Source organism: Rattus norvegicus, chromosome 10, assembly GCF_036323735.1.
Source record: "Rattus norvegicus strain BN/NHsdMcwi chromosome 10, GRCr8, whole genome shotgun sequence".
Lineage (NCBI taxonomy): Eukaryota > Metazoa > Chordata > Mammalia > Rodentia > Muridae > Rattus > Rattus norvegicus.
The window spans coordinates 41,417,705-41,428,112 of NC_086028.1; positions in this window are offsets into that span (position 1 = coordinate 41,417,705).

The following is a 10,408-nucleotide window of genomic DNA, read 5'->3' on the forward strand; positions in this document are numbered from 1 at the left end:
TTTGTGTTTCTCAATGGTGTTAGACTACCCACAGGGGTCATGACCCACAGGTTAAGAACAGCTAATTTAAAGGTTAAGGGGATTGGAGTCAGTAACCTAGAAGAGCCTTCCAGCTTTGACATTCTTTAAGAGCCTTTTGGAAGGCATCCCTTTCCCTCTTGGTGGTTCCTTTCAGAGTTGACAGTGTCTTAAAGAAAAGGACAGTTGATCTGTGAGGTTGTCAGAAAGTGGGTTGAGGTCAGGTTCTTGAGGTGTTGGGAGTTCAATAGCCAAAGTTTTCAAAAGCTGGCGTCCTGCTCTGCTCTTTCTTGCCCTCATCAGGGGAGAAAAGATGGCCATTGTTTGCTTTTTGTTCTGCCATACAAAAGCTGGACGAGTTGGAGGGAAGAAAGAGGTTGAATGTCCTTGGCCATGAGCCATACTGAAGGCCTGAATGGAGCTTCTGCCTCAGGGAGCCTCTTCTTATCCCCATGGGGGAGACCTTTACCTCAGCTACAGAAGAAAAGAAATAGTTGTCTCTAGTGTTCACTTGGTGGCACAAACAGAGGCTCACAGCCCTGCGGAGGTGAGGACAGACCTGAGCCCACATCTTTTTGAAGCAGACTAGGATGAATGCTGAGTGGGGGCTTTTGGAAACACAACAGACACAGTGATTTATATTCATGAAGGGCCAAACCCAGAAAAAATTCTGGAGGGCACACATGGTGGAACTCTTTGATCTTTCAGAGTCCGAACCTGATGAAAAATGACGTAGCAGGCCCTTCCTGTGAGATTCGGAGTCTTGAAAGTTGCATTCTTCATGAAGGTAATTTGCTTTGAAACCAGGGCTCAGATGTGGAAGGTTGAAAGAAGGGCAGAACAGGTACTGTGTTGTGATGACATAAGCTGCGGGACATTTACAATGTTGAACTAGAAAATGTAAGTTTATGCTGCCCGTGCTGTTAGAAACTGGGGTTGAGAACCAAATGCATTTGAGACTGCCTGAGCAGTTATCCATCTCTCTTGATCATCTCCAGATTGGGTTTGAAGAAAGACATGCAGGTTATCCCATGATAATAACATCTAACACAACAACCACGCGCTCCATGCTCCAGCTTCTCTCACATGTCCCCTGTGATCTTCCCAGGGTGAGATCCCTTTCTTAAATTATTCCTTACTCCAGATCATGGAGAGTCCCAGTCAAACCCTTCTAGCCACCTCTTCCCACATTAATCTAAGTGGTTCACTGCGACCTGACAATGTCCTCTGTGAAATAGGAGTGTCCACTCTGACCTGGAAGTGTCCACACTGATATGACTGTAATGTGACAGTGTCCAGCATAACTTAGGAGTATACAATGTGATCTAGGAGTATTCAATATGATCTGGAAATGACCACTGTGACCTGGAAGTGTCCATTGTGATATGAGAGTATCCACTGGAACATGGGAGTGTCTTTTGTGACATGACTGTCTACTTTGAAATCCAAGCATATTCACTGTGACCTAAGAGTGTTCTCTGTAACCTGGGAGTCTTCACGGTGACCCAGATAGTACCCAATGTGACCTTAAATATTCTTTGGTACCTAAGAGACCTCTCAATTCTAGGAATGCTCATAATGACTGGAGCATGTTCACAACGAGATAGGAATGTCCACTGAGACCAGGGTATGCCCTCGGTGACCTGAGAGTGACCACAGTGACCTGGGAGTGCCCCTTGTAACCAAGGGGTTCCCTTTGTGAACTAAGAGTGGCCACAGTTACCTGTCTATGGCAGTGGCTGGAAATGCCCTGATGATGTAGTTGAGAGAGTATAGTACAATGCCTCCCAGAGCATCTTACTGCAAAAGACACCCTGCACACCATTCTCCATTTATTTGTGTTTCAAATCTGCATGAAGAATAGTCCTCAAGGTGCCTAAGTAATTAAAGCCCCAGCGACAGTTGTAGTATTCAGCCTGGGAACTTTTTTTTCAATAATGTGAATTTATTCTATGTTCTCTTTTAATTCTGCAAGTATTTTCAGGCCGACAAATATTAATTGTGTGCATTGACGGGGCAATATGTAACAGTTTCGTAGAGGTGTACAACATGTAACAGTTTCACAGAGGTGTACAACATGTGCTGCTCAGATCACAGCAGCTGGCACATCTGTGGCCTTGAGTGTTTAGAATTCATTGGGCTGGGATTCATTTGAAATCCTCTCTAGTGGCTGTTTTAAAATATTCAGAGTTGCCATCCAATATTTGTATTATTCAGATGCATTCCTGCACCCATCATCCGTTTTCTTCTATGCCCTTGCAACACAGAGAGATGAAGGCATTGGGCTAAACTGACTTGTGCATGCACAATCAGACACCTACAACATGTTCTCATTCAAAGCGGGTGTTAGGCAAAGATGACTCAGCAAATTTGAAGACCAGAGTCCAATCTCTAAGGTCCATGTAAGGGTAGAAAGAGAGAATTGGCTCTACAGAGTTGGAATTTCTCGCACATATGTGCATTTCTCAAGCCAGGGGATATGCATGAACATCGTGCACACATGCACACATTACTTCAAGTGAATGCTGTGGTTTCTCTCGAGGAAACCGAAATTGTAGTTGTTAGAACCTTGAGTAGGAGTGGGGTAGTCTACCTTCCTGCCAAATGTTTGCCCACCTTCATCTGTGTACAGGGTATGCTGGCTCCAGTGGAGAGGAGCAGGACTGCATCCAAATCGAATTGCCCATTGTAATTACATTTTCGCCCACTCACAAAGTAGCTTACAACATAGCCCACTTTCATCAGTCAACATCCTGAACATCACTGCAAATTGTAACTAACTGTTAACAATAGGAAAGAAGCATGCAGAGAAAGCCCTGAGAAATTGTCTGTCAGCAATTATGTGAATGAGTTAAGTGGTTGAATCAGAAGGGACATCGGGGTAGCAGCTCACTCAGGGCCTTGGTTTTCTGATCAGCCTGTTCATGTTCATTTTTGTATAATACTTGACTGTGCACTAAGAATGTATCACAAAGGATTTGGAGTCATCACAGTCACATGACTCTGGATGATCCTGCATGAGGGACTTCATGGTCCCAAACATTGTTCTTCCACTTTCTGTTTGGGGCAAGAGAGACTACAGTATAATATTTTGTCATTTGGATTCAGAAATTAGAAATAACTTGAGTTCACATTTCAGAGTACCTCTATGACATCTTTCAGACATCTCTATGCTTCAATTTCTTCATAAAAGAACAACTATACTAATCCTAAAGAGTTGATGTAGAAACTGCAGTATAATTAATGGATAGTACATAGCCCATTAGCTGGTTGTAGTGCGTGCATGCTCAGTAAAACCTGTCTAGCAGTAACAGTAGCAGGAAGTTCCTTTGAGCAGCATGCACGATACATCACAGATCAAGGTTAATGTAAACAAACAACAACAACAACAACAACAAAACCAATCAGGTTTTCATCTTGGCTCCTCTTAGCTACTTTGCTGTCTTTGTCACATGTTCTCGTTGCCAGGCAAAAGGAGCTGACTGTGATAACTGATGCTATCACACATGCAAATATCATTAAATGATTCCCTTTGTATGTTTATGTTTATATATGTAACAAAAATAATCAAAGAAAAAGATGCCATCAATTTGAGAGGATCTGAGTGGAGTGTAAAGAATTGGAAGAAAAAAAGAAGGTGGAGAATTATGTAGTTATAATTCATTAAATGTAAATTAATTAGCATGTAAATTAATTAAATAATTAATTTTTAAAAATTAAAAAAAAAACTGATGACCAGGCTGTGAGGAGAAGCTGAGTATTGAGAGCTGCTGACCTCAAAGTCTTTATCTTTTCTTTTTTATTGAATATTTTTTATTTATATTTCAAATGTTATCCCCTTTCCAGGTTTCCCATGCATAAACCCCCTATCCCATCCCCCTCCTTCTTGTATGAGGGTATTCCCCCACCTATCACCCACCCCTTCCCGACTCCCCGCCCTGACATTCCCCTACACTGGGGGTCTTCTCCTCCCATTGGTGCACAACAAGGGCATCCTCTGCTACATATGCAGCTGGAACCATGGGTCTATCCATGTGTACTCTTCAGGTAGTAGTTTAGCCCCTGGGAGCTCTGGCTGTTGGTATTGTTGCTCTTATGCGGTTGCAAGTCCCTTCAGCTCCTTCAATCCTTTCTCTAGCTCCTCCACTGGGGTCCCCCATTCTCAGTTCAATGGTTGACTGCAAGCATTCGCCTCTGTATTTGTCATGTTCTGGAAGAACCTCTCAGGAGACAGCTCAGCATTTGCTTCTTGGCATCAGCAATATTGCCTGGGTTTGGTAGCTGTATGTATATGGGCTGGATCCCCAGGTGGGGCAGGCTCTGCTCCAAACCTTGTTTCTATATCTCCTTCCATGAATATTTTTGTTCTGCCTTTTAAGAAGGACTGAAGCATCTGCACTTTGGTCCTCCTTCTTCTTGAGCTTCATGTGGTCTGTGGATTATATCTTGGGTAATCCAAACTTTTGGGTTAATATCCACTTATCAGTGAGTGTATACCATGTGTGTTTTTTGTGACTGGGTTACCTCACTCAAGATGATATTTTCTAGTTCCATCCATTTGCCTATGAATTTCATGAAGTAGTTGTTTTTAATAGCTGAGTAGTATTCCACTGTGTAGATAAATTTTCTGTATCCATTTCTCTGTTGAAGGGCATCTGGGTTCTTTCCATCTTTTGTCTATTATAAATAAGGCTGCTCTGAACATAGTGGAGCATGTGTGTTTGTTGTATATTAGAGCATCATTAGGGTAGGCCCAGGAGTGGTATAGCTGGGTCCTCAGGTAGTTCTATGTCCAATTTTCTGAGGAACTTCCAGACTGATTTCCAGAGTGGTTGTACCAGCTTGCAATCATACCAACAATGGAGGGGTGTTCCTCTTTCTCCACATCCTCACCAGCATCTGTTGTCACCTGAGTTTTTGACTTTAGCCATTCTGACTGGTTTGAGGTAGAATTGCTAAAATTGAGGTAGGTTATTTAGGTTTGCATTTCCCTGATGACTAAGCATGTTGAACATTTCTTTAGGTACTTCTCAGCCATTTGATATTCCTCAGTGGAGAATGCTTTGTTTATCTGTGTCTAACTTCCTAAGTTCTCTGTATATATTGGATATTAGCCCTCTATTGGATGTAGGATTGGTAAAGATCTTTCCCCAATCAGTTGGTTGACATTTTGTCTTAATGACAGTGTCCTTTGCATTACAGAAGCTTTGCAATTTTATGAAGTCCCATTTGTTGATTCTTGATCTTAGAGCATAAGCCATTGGTAATCTGTTCAGGAAATTTTCCACATGTGTTCTAGGTTCTTCTCTACTTCTTCTTCTATTATTTTGAGTGTATCTGGTTTTATGTGAAGGTCTTTGATGCACTTGGGCTTGAGTTTTGTACAGGGCGGTAAGAATGGATCAATTTGCATTCTTCTACATGCTGACTTCCAGTTGAAACAGTACCATTTGTTGAAAATTTTATCTTTTTTACACTGGATGGTTTTAGTTTCTTTGTCAAAGATCTAGTGACCATAGGTTTATGGGTTCATTTCTGGGTCTTCAATTCTATTCCATTGATCTACCGGCCTGTCTCTATATCAATACCATATACTTTTATCACTATTGCTCTGTAATACAGCTTGAGGTCAAAGATGGTGATTCCCTCAGAAGTTCTTTTATTGTTGAGGGTAATTTTAGCTATCCTGGGTTTTTTGTTATTCCAAATGAATTTGCAAATTGCTCTTTCTAACTCTGTGAAGAATTGAGATGGAATTTTGATGGGGATTGCATTGAATCTGTAGATTGCTTTGGGCAAGATGGCCATTTTTACAATAATAATCTTGCTAATACATGAGCATGGGAGATCATTCCACCTTCTGAGATCATCTTCAATTTCGGTCTTCAGAGACTTGAAGTTCTTGTTTTACAGATCTTTCACTTGCTTGGTTAGAATCACACCAAGGTATTTTATGTTATTTGTGACTATTGTGAAAGGTGTCATTTTCCTAATATCTTTCTCAGCCTGTTTATCCTTTACGTAGAGGAGATCAAGGATTTGTTTGAGTTAATTTTATTTCAAGCCACTTTGCTGAAGTTATTTATCAGGCTTAGTAGTTCTCTGGTAGAACCTTTGGGGCCACTTAAGTATACTATCTTATCATCTGAAAATAGTGATATTTTGACTTCTTCCTTTCTAATTTGTATCCCTTTGACCTTCTTTTGTTGTCTGATTATTCTGGCTAGGACTTCGAGTATTATATTGAATAAGTAGGGAGAGAGTGGGCAGCCTTGTCTAGTCCCTGATTTTTTTCTCTACATTTAGTTTGATGTTGGCTACTGGTTTGTTTTATATTGCTTTTGCTATGTTTAGGTATGGGCCTTGAATTGCTGATCTTTCAAAGACGTTTAATATGAAGGGGTATTTATTTTTGTCAAATGTTTCTCAGCATCTAATGAGATGATCATGTGTTTTTTTCTTTGAATTTCAGTGGATTTCATTGATGGACTTCTGTATATTGAAACATCCCTGCATCCCTGGCATGAAGCATACTTGATCATGGGGGATGATCATTTTCATGTGTTCTTGGATTCAGTTTGTGAGAATTTTATTGAGTGTTTTTTAATTGATATTTATAAGGGAAATTGATCTGAAGTTCTTTTTCTTTGTTGGGTCTTTGTATGGTTTAGGTATAAGCATAATTTTGGCTTCATAGAAGGAATTGGGTAGTGTTCCCTCTGTTTATAATAATTTGGACAGTATTGGTATTTAGTTTTCTATGAAGAATTCTCCACTCAACCCACCTGGTCCTGGATCTTTTTTGGCTGGGAGCCCTTTAATGACTGCTTCTATTTCTTTATGAGTTATGGGACTGTTTAGATGGTTTACATGATCCTGATTTAACTTGGTACCTGGTATCTGTCTAGAAAATTGTCCATTTCATCCAGATTTTCCAGTTTTGTTGAATATAGGCTTCTGTAGTAGAATCTGATGATTTTTTGAATTTCATCAGATTCTGTTGCTATGTCACCCTTTTCATTTCTGATTTTGTTCATTTGGATACACTCTTTGTGCCCTCTGGTTAGGCTAGCTAAGGGTTTATATATCTTGTTGATTTTCTCAAAGAACCAGCTCCTGGTTTTATTGATTCTTTGTATAGTACTTTCCATTACTACTTGGTTGATTTCAGCTCTGAGTTTGATTTTTTCCTGCCTTCTACTTCTCCTGGGTGTATTTGCTTTCTTTTGTTCTAGAGCTTTTAGGTGTGCTGTCAAGCTGCTAGTGTATGCTATCTCCAGTTTCTTTTTGGAGGCACTCAGCGCCATTTAGCACTGCTTTCATTGTGTCCCATAAGTTTGGGTATGTTGCGCCTTCGTTTTCATTAAATTCTAAAAAGTCTTTAATTCCTTTCTTTATTCCTTCCTTGACCAAGTTATCATCGAGTAGAGCATCGTTCAACTTCCATGTGTATGTGGGCTTTCTGCCATTTTTGTTGTTATTGAAGACCAGCCTCAGTCTGTGATGATCTGATAGGATGCATGGGATTATTTCCATCTTGTTGAGCCTCATTTTGTGACCAATTATATGGTCAATTTTGGAGATGGTACCATGAGGTGCTGAGAAGAAGGTATATTCTTTTGTTTTAGAATGAAATGTTCTATAGATATCTGTTTCATAACTTATAGATATTTGGTTCATAACTTCTGTTAGTTTCTCTATGTCTTTGTTTAGTTTCTGTTTTCATGATCTCTCCATTGATGAGAGTGGGGTGTTGAAATCTCCCACTATTATAAATAGTGTGAGGTACAATGTGTGCTTTGAGCCTTAGTAAAGTTTCTTTTATGAATGTAGGTGCCCCTGCATTTGGAGCACAAATATTCAGGATTGAGAATTTATCTTGGTGAATTTTTCTTTGGTGAATATGAAGTGTCTTTCCTTATCGTTTCTGATAACTTTTGGTTAAAAGTTGATTTTATTTGACATTAGAATGGCTACTCCAGCTTGTTTATTGAAACCATTTGCTTGGAAAATTGTTTTCCAGCCTTTTACTATGAGGAAGTGTCTGTCTTTTTTACTTAGGTGTGTTTCCTGTATGAAGCAAAATACTAGGTCCACTTTATGTATCCATTCTGTTAGTCTATGTCTTTTTATTGGGGAATTGAGTCCATTGATGTTAAGAAATATTAAGGAATAGTGATTTTTGTTTCCTGTTATTTTTGTTGTTAGAGGTGGAATTATGTTTGTATAGTTCTCTTCTTTTGGGTTAGTTGAAAGTTGAAAGATGATTATTTTCTTGCCTTTTTTGGGGTGTAGTTTCCCTCCTTGTGTTGGTTTTCCATCTTTTATCCTTTGTAGGTCTAGATTTCTGGAAAGATATTATGTAAATTTGGTTTTGTCATGGAATATCTGGGTTTCTCCATCTATATTAAATGAGAATTACTGGATACAGTAGCCTGAGTTAGCATTTGTGTTTCTCTTAGGGTCTGTATGACATCTGCCCGGGATCTTCTGGCTTTCATAGTTTCTGGTGAGAAGTCTGGTATAATTCTGATAGGTCTGCCTTTATATGTTATTTGACCTTTTTCCCTTACTACTTTTAATTTTCTTTGTTTTGTGCTTTTGGTGTTTTGACTATTATGAGACAGGAGGTATTTCTTTTCTGGTCTAATCTATTTGGAGTTCTATAGGCTTCTTGTATGCTTATGGGAATCTCTTTCTTTAGGTTAGAGAAGTTTTTTCTATAATTTTGTTGAAGGCATTTACTGGCCCTTTAAGTTGGGAGTCTTCGCTCTCTTCTTAGGGTTGATCTTCTCTTTGCTTCCTGGATTTCCTGTATGTTTTGGGTTAGGAGCTTTTTGTGTTTTACATTTTCTTTGATGGTTGTGCCAATGTTTTCTATGGTATCTTCTGCCCCTGAGATTCTCTCTTCTATTTCTTGTATTCTGTTGGTGATGCTTGCATCTATGACTCCTGATCTCTTTCCTAGGATTTCTTTCTCCCTTTGTGATTTCTTTATTGTTTCTTTTCCATTTTTAGATCCTGAATGTTTTCTTTCAATTCCTTCACCTGTTTGGTTGTGTTTTCCTGTAATTCTTTAAGGGATTTTTGTCTTTCCTCTTTAAGGGCTTCTACTTCTTTATCTGGGTTGTCTTATATTTCTTTAAGTGAGTTATTTATGTCCTTCTTAAATTCCTCTATCATCATCATGAGATGTGATTTTAAATCCAAATCTTGCTTTCCAGTGTGTTTGGATATCCAGTGTTTCCTTTGGTGGGAGAACTGGGCTCTGATGATGCCAAGTAGTCTTGGTTTCTGTTGCTTAGGTTCCTGCACTTGCCTCTTGCCATCAGGCTGTCTCTGGTGTGAGATTGTCTTGCTGCATCTGACAGTGGCTTGACCTTCCTGTAAGCCTGTGTTTCACCACTCCTGGAGACCTGTTTTCTTTCAGCTGGATCTGGGTACAGAGAGCTGTGGGACCAGGTCAGCTCTAAGTGTAGGCAGAAACTGGAAGGGACCTGTCCCAGACTGCTCCTGGGTTTGTGTGTCCTGAGGGCTGTAGGTGGGTCACTCAGAGCAGAAGAGTTGGTCTAACCTCTGCTGTCAGTTGTGTCAGCACTCCTGGCAACTGGTTTTCAGCTCTGGGCTCAGGTAGAGACTGGAAGGATCATCTCCCCGACTGCTCCTAGGTTCCTGTGTCCAGAGGGCTCTAGGTACACTCCTCTTGGGCCAGGAATGTGACAGAAGTAGTGGTCTCCCTGGAGCTCTCAGGATTGTCTGCACTTCTGAGAGTCCAGCTCTCTCCCTGATTGGATTTGGGTACAGAGAGCTGTGGGCCTGGGGTCAGCATTGGGTGCAGCACTTAAATTTATTCTTAAACAAAATGTTTTATAGCCATAATCTTACATTGTTAAAAATATTTAAATTTTGATAAAGAATTTTGTATCTTCTTACATTGGTACCAAATTTATATATTGATACAAGTTTAAGGTTTTTCTTGGTGTAAATCTTTGTATATTGATAGAAATTTTAAACTTAATTTTGATACTCTTGGGTAGACATTGTACCTATACAACTCATTTAAGATGCAAGGCTATATGTGCTTGTGGTTTTCTCCTTTTGATTTTGTTGTGAGATGCTTAATATCTTGTCTTTTCTTTGGTATAAGTATCTTCCTTATATTGGAGTTTTCCTTCAAGGATCCTCTGTAGGGCTGGATTGGTAGCTAGATACTGTTTGAATTTGGTTTTGTCCTGAAATATTTTGGTTTCTCCATCTATGTGGATTGAAGGTCTTGCTTATAGTAGCCCCTGGGCTGGTATTTGTGTTCTCTTAGAATCTTAGACTGGCTTTGGGCGCAGGCAGAGACTGGAAGGATCCTGCCCCTGACTGCTTCTAAGTTCCTGTGTCC